Genomic DNA, 8,118 nt, shown 5'->3' on the forward strand with positions numbered 1-8,118 from the left:
TGTAAGCTAATGGGTTTCTAGTGTTTAAATCCCTTTTTGTGGCTTCTCTTTGACACTTTGGTGGGAGTTGGGAAAGATAAAGGCCTATCTCCAGGAATGTGTATAGGTTTTCTAATGTCACTGCCTTTTTTCCTGTAATGGTTGTACAGATCCAAGGGCTGTTATTTTCTAGATTTTCCCTAATTTCCTTGATTGCGTTGGCTACATTGTCTTTGATGTTAGTCTGTTTTTGAGTTCTAGTATTATTTAGAAATGTGAGGAGAAAGTTAATGTTGTTTGCTTGTTTGCTCTGAAAGACATTTAACAGATGCTGCTTATAATCGCTATATGCGATCCCTGTGGCTATCAGACTGTCTAGCATCCGAGCGGTAGATCGGTGCTCATCTGATGCTTCTATTTTCTGGCGGCATAGATTTATCTTATCTAAGTCAGAGTAGTTTGGATTTTTAGAAAAGAAAAGGTCACATGCCGTCAGGAAGTCAGTGATGGAGAGTCCGCTAGCTTGAGAGAAGGTGGGGATTTCGGTTAGAGGGGTAATGGTTTGGTAATTATTGATTACTGTAGGTTGGAGTTGTGGGTGAGGATGTTGCAATGGGGTTGGGGCAAGGTTAGGTGCTGGGTAGGGATGTTGGGTGAAGGCTGTTGGACTTGACGGGAAGTTGGGAGAAGGGAAGGCTAAGTTCTCGTATGCATGGGTTGTGGGATTTAGGGATTGTTGCTGGGGGTCTACATGAGGGGCAACTTGGGGGTGCGGTGAGGTGTGGGGGGGTCGTTGTTGAGGGTCTACATAAGGGGGAATTTGGGGTTGCGGTGAGGTGTGGGGGGGTCGTTGTTGAGGGTCTAGTTGAGGGGTAACTTGAACTTTTGGTGTGGAGTGGGGGAGGGGGTTGGGGAGTTGTTGTAGTTGGGTTGGGTTAAAAGGATCTTCCTGTGAGTGGTCATGGTGAAAGGGGGGTTGTCAATGTTATCCTCAGGTATTATTTGAGAATCTGCCTTAGTTGTGGCATGGTCTGAGTCATGGGAGGGTTTTTCTTCTTTAGAGGCAGAAAGAAATACATCAATTAAATTTCTGACCTTGGCTCTCGTTCCTGTAGCCATGTTAGTGTCTAACTAGAGATGCATGTATTACTTAACAGGTATAGTAAGTAGTTAGGTGAGATGGGAGTTCTAAGTTGAAATAGTTAAATTAAAAAACTTTGGTATGTCTTACCTAAGAGGTAGTGTGTTCTAGTTAGATAAGAGGGGGGGGGGTATAGGGCGTCAATGGGTATACAATGGGAATATACAAGAAGGTGCATATAACAATATGATAAAAGTATGACAAAAAGGTATATATATAGCAATATAATTAGATAAGTTATTGTAAAAGTTGAAAAGATATAAAATATAAATGGGTATACAATGGGATATATAATATGGGTTTGTAGTAGTAATTGGATAAGATTATAAAAAAAGGTACATATAATAATATAACTATATAAGTTATTGTAAAAGTTGAAAAGATATTAAATGTAAATGGGTATACAATGAGATATATAATATGGGTTTGTAATAATAAGGTGGTGGAAATATAACAAAAAGGGTATATATATCAATATAACTATATAAATTATTGTAAAAGTTGAAAAGGTATTAAATGTAAATAATAAATTGGGAAAATACAAAGTAAGGTTATGTAAAAGGAAATGGTATTATAATTATGGATTGGTAACAATTAATAATATATAAAATAATACTTAAATATTAGTGAATATGTACTTTGTAAGGAGGAATTTTTTTTATCACTAAGTAGTTATTATAGTACTATGTTACGTAGTGACTAATCTCTTAACTTAATTATTTGCAAAGATAAGTGAGTGGTTATCTTAGTGATGTTACAAAAAAAAATTAATATAATGATATTTGCTTCGTTTAAGTTGGATGTATTGTTATTTAAAAAAAAAAGTTAGAATGAATCGTAAAATATACATAAATGTATAAACATTGGGATACCTTGGAAAGGTATGACTGAATTTGGATGTATGGACGTACGTGCAGCTACCGTCAGGTGCGGCTGTCGCAGCCCGTAGACTGTGAGTTGCCAGACGTAGGAATCTTGGTCGAAGTTCAGTTTGGGTCGTGGATGAAATATATTTTGATGGATTGGTGCTATCTTTTCCTTATTGGGTTTGTTGGGGGTTGGTACTCGAAGTATGGGGGAATGATGCTCGCATGGAATGGAAAAGAAAAGCAAGTATCAGGGGGGGTTTTGGTGGGTAGGTGAGGATTTTCAATATTATCAAGTATTGTGAGGGGTTGATATATTATTTACCTTGTTTAGAAGTGGTTAGGTAATTTGGAGTCGGTGATGACGATGCCCGTGACAGTGTAGAGTGTACTGCGGTGTCGATGAGATGTCAAAGGCAGGCGATGTCAGCTCGCGGCCGAGGTCCGTGCTGCTCGACGGTGGGCGTGGCTGGCTTGCTTCGGGTTGAGAATACGGTGGTTTCTAGGTACCAGTCTCTTTTTAGAGGAAATGGGATGCGGTTTATGCTGCCACCAGTATTTACCTACCCTTCCCGTATCTTCTTGGAATTACAGATACGATCTTGAGTTTCCTTCACTTTATTGGTTAATCTTAAGGAGAGTTCACTACACTTTTCTACACACCTTTGCACAGAGTTTCCAGTATAGCATTATACATCGTTTTACACAGAGTTTGCAGTACACTATTATACATGGTTTTACACAGAGTTTGCAGTACACCACTTTACACAGGGCACGTCTATCAGACCGACCCTCTTGGCGCTGTGCGCCGGGTTTTTGTTGCCGGAAGTGCCTAACTCAGCAAATTTTTGAGGTGCGTTTTATCCTTTTGTTTAATAATTCCACTTTGAAAGTCCGTCGCCCCACATGGCTGGGGCAACCCACTAATTACCTACTATATTTTTTGTACAAGTCGTAATATATACATATCCAGGGGGGTGGCTCGTTAATATGTAATGTTTCCGTGTGTTATGTGGGTCGTGTCTAATGGCATCCATTATGTGTGTGTGTTCGTGAGTCCGTGTGTGGGCGCCCGGGGAGGTGCGCTCGGCTGCTAAAATGCAGACTCAGCGATTTGAGCGGATATGGTAGGCGCCAGAGAGTCTGGTTGGTGTTTGTGACATCGTTCACAATGCGTGGGAAATGGTGGTGATGTAGGTGGTGTATACACTTTTTTGTTTCTCTCTGTTATGGTCCATTTCCTCACTTTCATATTCAATACTCTCCAATAGAATTCTTCTTTTTCTGACTCCGTTCTGTTCTCGTTTTTTTCTTTAGCTTCTTGCCTTTTCATTTTTTCTTCCTCTCCTCTTTATTCATATCTCTTTTTATCCATACCTTTTTATATTGTTCACTTGCTGTTAGTTTCCTTGTTTTTGCTAAGATATTCTCTGCTGTTGTTTGTGACCTGAATTTAATCTTAATTGGTCTGGTCTTATCTGTACTATATTTTCCGAGTCTAAACATCTCTTCAATTTGTTTCAAGATTTCAGGTTCATCTTCCTGAACAAATTCTAGTTAACTGTTTACTTTTTCTTTTTCCTCTTTAATTCTTGTGGTTCTATTTTGGTTAAATTTCTCTTCCATTCCTAATATAATTATACATTTCTTTTTGTCTACTAAGTCTCTTACTATATTCTTCTTTCTCATCACTTTAATAACTGAGTCTTCAGTTTGTTCTTTCATTTGTTGCTTAATTATGTCAGTAAATGCAACTTTACTGTTTTCTTGGATTTTTTCCAGCCCTGTGCTTCCTTTGCTATGGCCTCTTTATTGTATTTGTTATTCCTCTTTAATTCCTCATTCTCTTCTTTAATTTATTTTAACTCTTCTATTTCATTAGTTGTTTTTGTTCGCCTTCTCTAGTTCTTCCAATCTTTCAACTCTCTACTCAATTTTGGCTACGTTACCAAACCTATTTTCCCAATGCTCAGTCATTTTATCGAGTTTTTCCTCTAGTCTTTTTAATCGGGGGATGTTGGTACCCCCCCCCCACCCTCTTTAAATCCCTGGAAACTATTATCATCACCTTCCACTGTGCTGCTCTTATCTATATTTCTAATCTTTACATTTTTGTTGATCCCGTCATCACCGAAATCATCATCATCGGTCCGTCTTTTGTTTACAAGACGCCTGGCCTCCTGGACCATGTCCCCCTCTTCCTCATTTCCTTCCATTTCCCTCAATAATCCCTCCCCTTCTCCTTTTTTTATCACTTTCCCACTACACCACGAGCTTTCCTCTTCCCTATAAATACAATAAGGTACTTCCTTGACGTTGATATCCACGTAGATTTTCCTTATTCCTCGGAATTCCAATTCTCGCCGTCCATCCGACAAAAGTGTGTGTATTTACCTAGTATTTTACGGGAAGGGGAGCTATGCTCGTGGTGTCCCCGTCTTCATATCTCATTTTATCTAAACTATTTTTAAATTCATGTATTGTTTTTGCACACACTACTTTCTCATCTAACTTGTTCCAACTGTCTACTACTCTGTGAGGAAAGCTGTTCTTTTTCAGATTTCTTCTATAGCTGTCTTTCTTGATTTTCTTTCCGTGTTCTCTTGTATTTCTATTATCCCATTTTATCAGATTCTTTCTATCAATTATTTCTATGCCTTTCATGATTCTGTAAATAGTTATTAAATCTCCTCTCTTCTTTGCTCTAGTGTCTGTAGTTCAAGTTTTGCTAGTCTCTCTTCATATGATAGTTTTGAGAGTGTTGGTGCCGATTTCGTAATTGCTGTTTGTATTCTTTCAATTTTTTTTTTTTTTTTACTTGGTGACCACATCGTTGCTGCATATTCCAATCTTGGTCTTATCAGAGTGATTAGAATTTTCTTCACCATTTCTTCATCCAGGTATGTAAATGGCACTTTGTTCTTATTAAATTATAAGTTTCTCCAAAAATCTTACTTATATGTTTCTCAGGTGACATATTCATAACAATAACTTCCAGGTCCTTCTCATTTTCTACTTTTTTTTATTCCTTCTTCTCCCAATTCATATGATCTTGTTATTCTGTTTTTGCTTTTTCCAAATTCCATTATACTGCACGTTTTAGTGTTGAACTCCATCTCCCACTTCCTACTCCATTCCCATACTTTATTTAGATCACTCTGTAGTGACTCACAATCTTCCGTGTTCTTTTTTTATATATATAATTTTGCATCATCTGCAAAGAAGCTCATATAACTTTCAATTTCTTCATCCATATCATTAAAATATATAGCAAACATTACTGGGGCCAGAACTGATCCTTGTGGAACACCGCTTATTACGTCATCCCATTTTGAGTGTTTGTCTCTTATCACTACTCTCATTTTTCTTTCTTGCAAAAAGTCTTCCATCCATTTAAGCAGTTTGCCCTGTATTCCTCCTTCAGTTTCTAATTTCTTAAGCAACTTCTTATGTGGTACTTTGTCAAAAGCTTTTTTTAGGTCTAGAAATGCACAATCAGCCCATCCATCTCTTTCTTGTATTATATCTATTAGCCTTGAATAGAAACATATTAAATTGGTGACGCATGATCGTCCTTGTCTGAATCCAAATTGCCTTGGATTTAGCACGTTTTTTTTTTTTTTTTATATTTTACCCATCTACTTTTGACAATTCTTTCACAAATTTTTGCTATTGTACTTGTTAGAGAGACTGGTCTATAGTTGGTAGGGTCTTCTTTATTTCCCCCTTTATATATAGGTACTATATTTGCTTTTTTCCAATCTTCTGGAACTTTTCCTTCTTTCAAGGAACTGTTTATTATGCTATGTATTTTGTCTGCCAGAATATTCCTGCATTCTTTCAAAATCCAGTTTGCTATTTCATCTGGTCCATGCGATTTTCTGACATCAAGATTACTCAAGTGTTTCATTATTTCATTCTTTGTTACTTCTATTTCTTTCATAGGGGGGACTTTCTCTTTCCATTCAATCTCTTCAGGTTGTATGTTCTCCCTTGTAAACACTGATTTAAAATGCTTGTTCATAATTTCCGCCATTTCTATTTCCTCTGTGTATTCAACTCCTTGTCGTAATTTCTCCAAATCTTGTTTGTTTTTCAGTTTGTTGTTTACAAATCTGTAAAATAGTTTTGGTTGATCTTTACATTTTTCTATGACATCTTTTTCATATTTTCTCTTTTCGTCTCTGCACGCTTGTACATATTCATTTCTATAACAAGTATATATTTTCCATTTTTCAGGTCTTTTGTCTCTTCCATTTGGTCCAAGCTTTATCTCTTTTGTCTTTTAACTCCCCACAACTTTTGTTGTACCAGCACTTTACATATTCTTTTTCTTGTTTTTGTCTTGGGACATACTTTTCCACTCCTATTTTTATAATTTTTTGTCAAAATATTCATTTCTCGTCCACTGTTGTTTCTTCCTTGTATATTCCTTCCCAGTTTTCTTGTTGAAAGAATTCTCTTATTTTATCAAAGTTTGTTTTTTCATACATCATTCTTCCTTTTCTATATTGTTCCTTTCTTTTCATGTATTTTTCCTCATTTAGTTCCAGTTCAATCAATATGTGGTCACTTTTACTTATTGGTGTTTTATATTCAATCTTGTCCACTATTCTAGGTTCAGATGTGATTATTAGGTCTAGTCTCGATGGTTCTTCATTTCTATACCTAGTGTTCTCCTGTATCCACTGTGTCATTGTATGGTCAATAATCATCTCGAGTAGAACATTTCCCCATGAGCCGTCTCCACCCTTTACTGTCATCTCTTCCCAGCAGACTTCTTTGGAATTAAAGTCGCCCATCATAACTATTCTTCCTCCATCTTCCATTATCTTATTTAATGTTATCCTTGTGTCCTTTAACATACTTTTATGTTCACTCTCTTCCCACGAGGCTGTTTTTGGAGGCACATAATTTATCACAAACTTTCTGCTCTTCTTATCTCTGTCTTCCACTTCGAACATAATCATCTCTACTGTATTCTTTCCATATGTGACACTCTTCACGTTTATATCCTTCTTAGTCAGGAACATAACTCCACCCCTTCGCTTTGTCTCTCTGTTTCTAATCCAATAATTATATGCATCAAGTCCTACGCTGTTGGGTGGTAGTGGACCTTTTAATTTCGTTTCTACAATTCCCATTATGTCCGGTTCTTTTTCCTTCAGCTCATTCAATCCTGTTATTAGTCCATCTATATTTGTGTAAGACACTCCTAGTTTTCTGCCACTTCCATTGTATTCTCTGTTTCCCTTTTGTTTTTCTCTAGTATGTCGTATTTCCTTACTTTCATATTCACTACTCTCCAATAGAATTTCTCTTTTTCTGACTCTGTTCTGTTCTCGTTTTTTTCCTTAGCTTCATGTCTCTTCATTTTTCCTCCTCTCTTTCCTCTTTATTCATTTCTCTTTTTATCCATACCTTTTTATATTGTTCACTTACTGCTAGTTTCCCTGTTTTTTGCTGAGATATTCTCTGCCGTCGTTTGTGACCCGAATTTAATCTTAATTGGTCTGGTCTTATCTGTACTATACAGTACTTTCCGAGTCTAAACATCTCTTCAATGTGTTTCATGATTTCAGGTTCATCTTCCTGAACTAATTCTAGTAAACTGTTTACTTTTTCTTTTTCCTCAGTGATTCTTGTGGTTCTATCTAGGTTTCTCTTCCATTCCTAATATAATTATACATTTCTTTTTATCTGCTAAGTCTCTTACTATATTCTCCTTCTGTCTCATCATTTTAATAACTGAGTCTTCAGTTTGTTCTTTCATTTGCTGTTTAATTATGTCAGTAAATGCAACTTTACTGTTTTCTTTGATTTTTTTCCCCAACCCTGTGCTTCTTTTGCTATGGCCTCTTTGTTGTCTTTATTATTCCTCTTTAATTCTTCATTCTCCTCTTCTACTTCTTTTAAATTCTTCTATTTTATTAGTTAAGTTTTTGTTCGCCTTCTCTAGTTCTTCCAGTTTTTCAACTCTCTGCGCAATCTTTGCTATATTACCGAACCTATTTTCCCAATGTTCGGTCATTTTATCAAGTTTTTCCTCTAGTCTTGCTAATCGGGGGAGGTTGGTATCCGCCTCCCCCCTCATTAAATCCATGGAAATTATTATCCTCACCTTCCATTGTG

The sequence above is a fragment of the Oratosquilla oratoria genome, chromosome 41 (assembly GCF_046742065.1).
Source record: "Oratosquilla oratoria isolate Oo_2021 chromosome 41, ASM4674206v1, whole genome shotgun sequence".
Lineage (NCBI taxonomy): Eukaryota > Metazoa > Arthropoda > Malacostraca > Stomatopoda > Squillidae > Oratosquilla > Oratosquilla oratoria.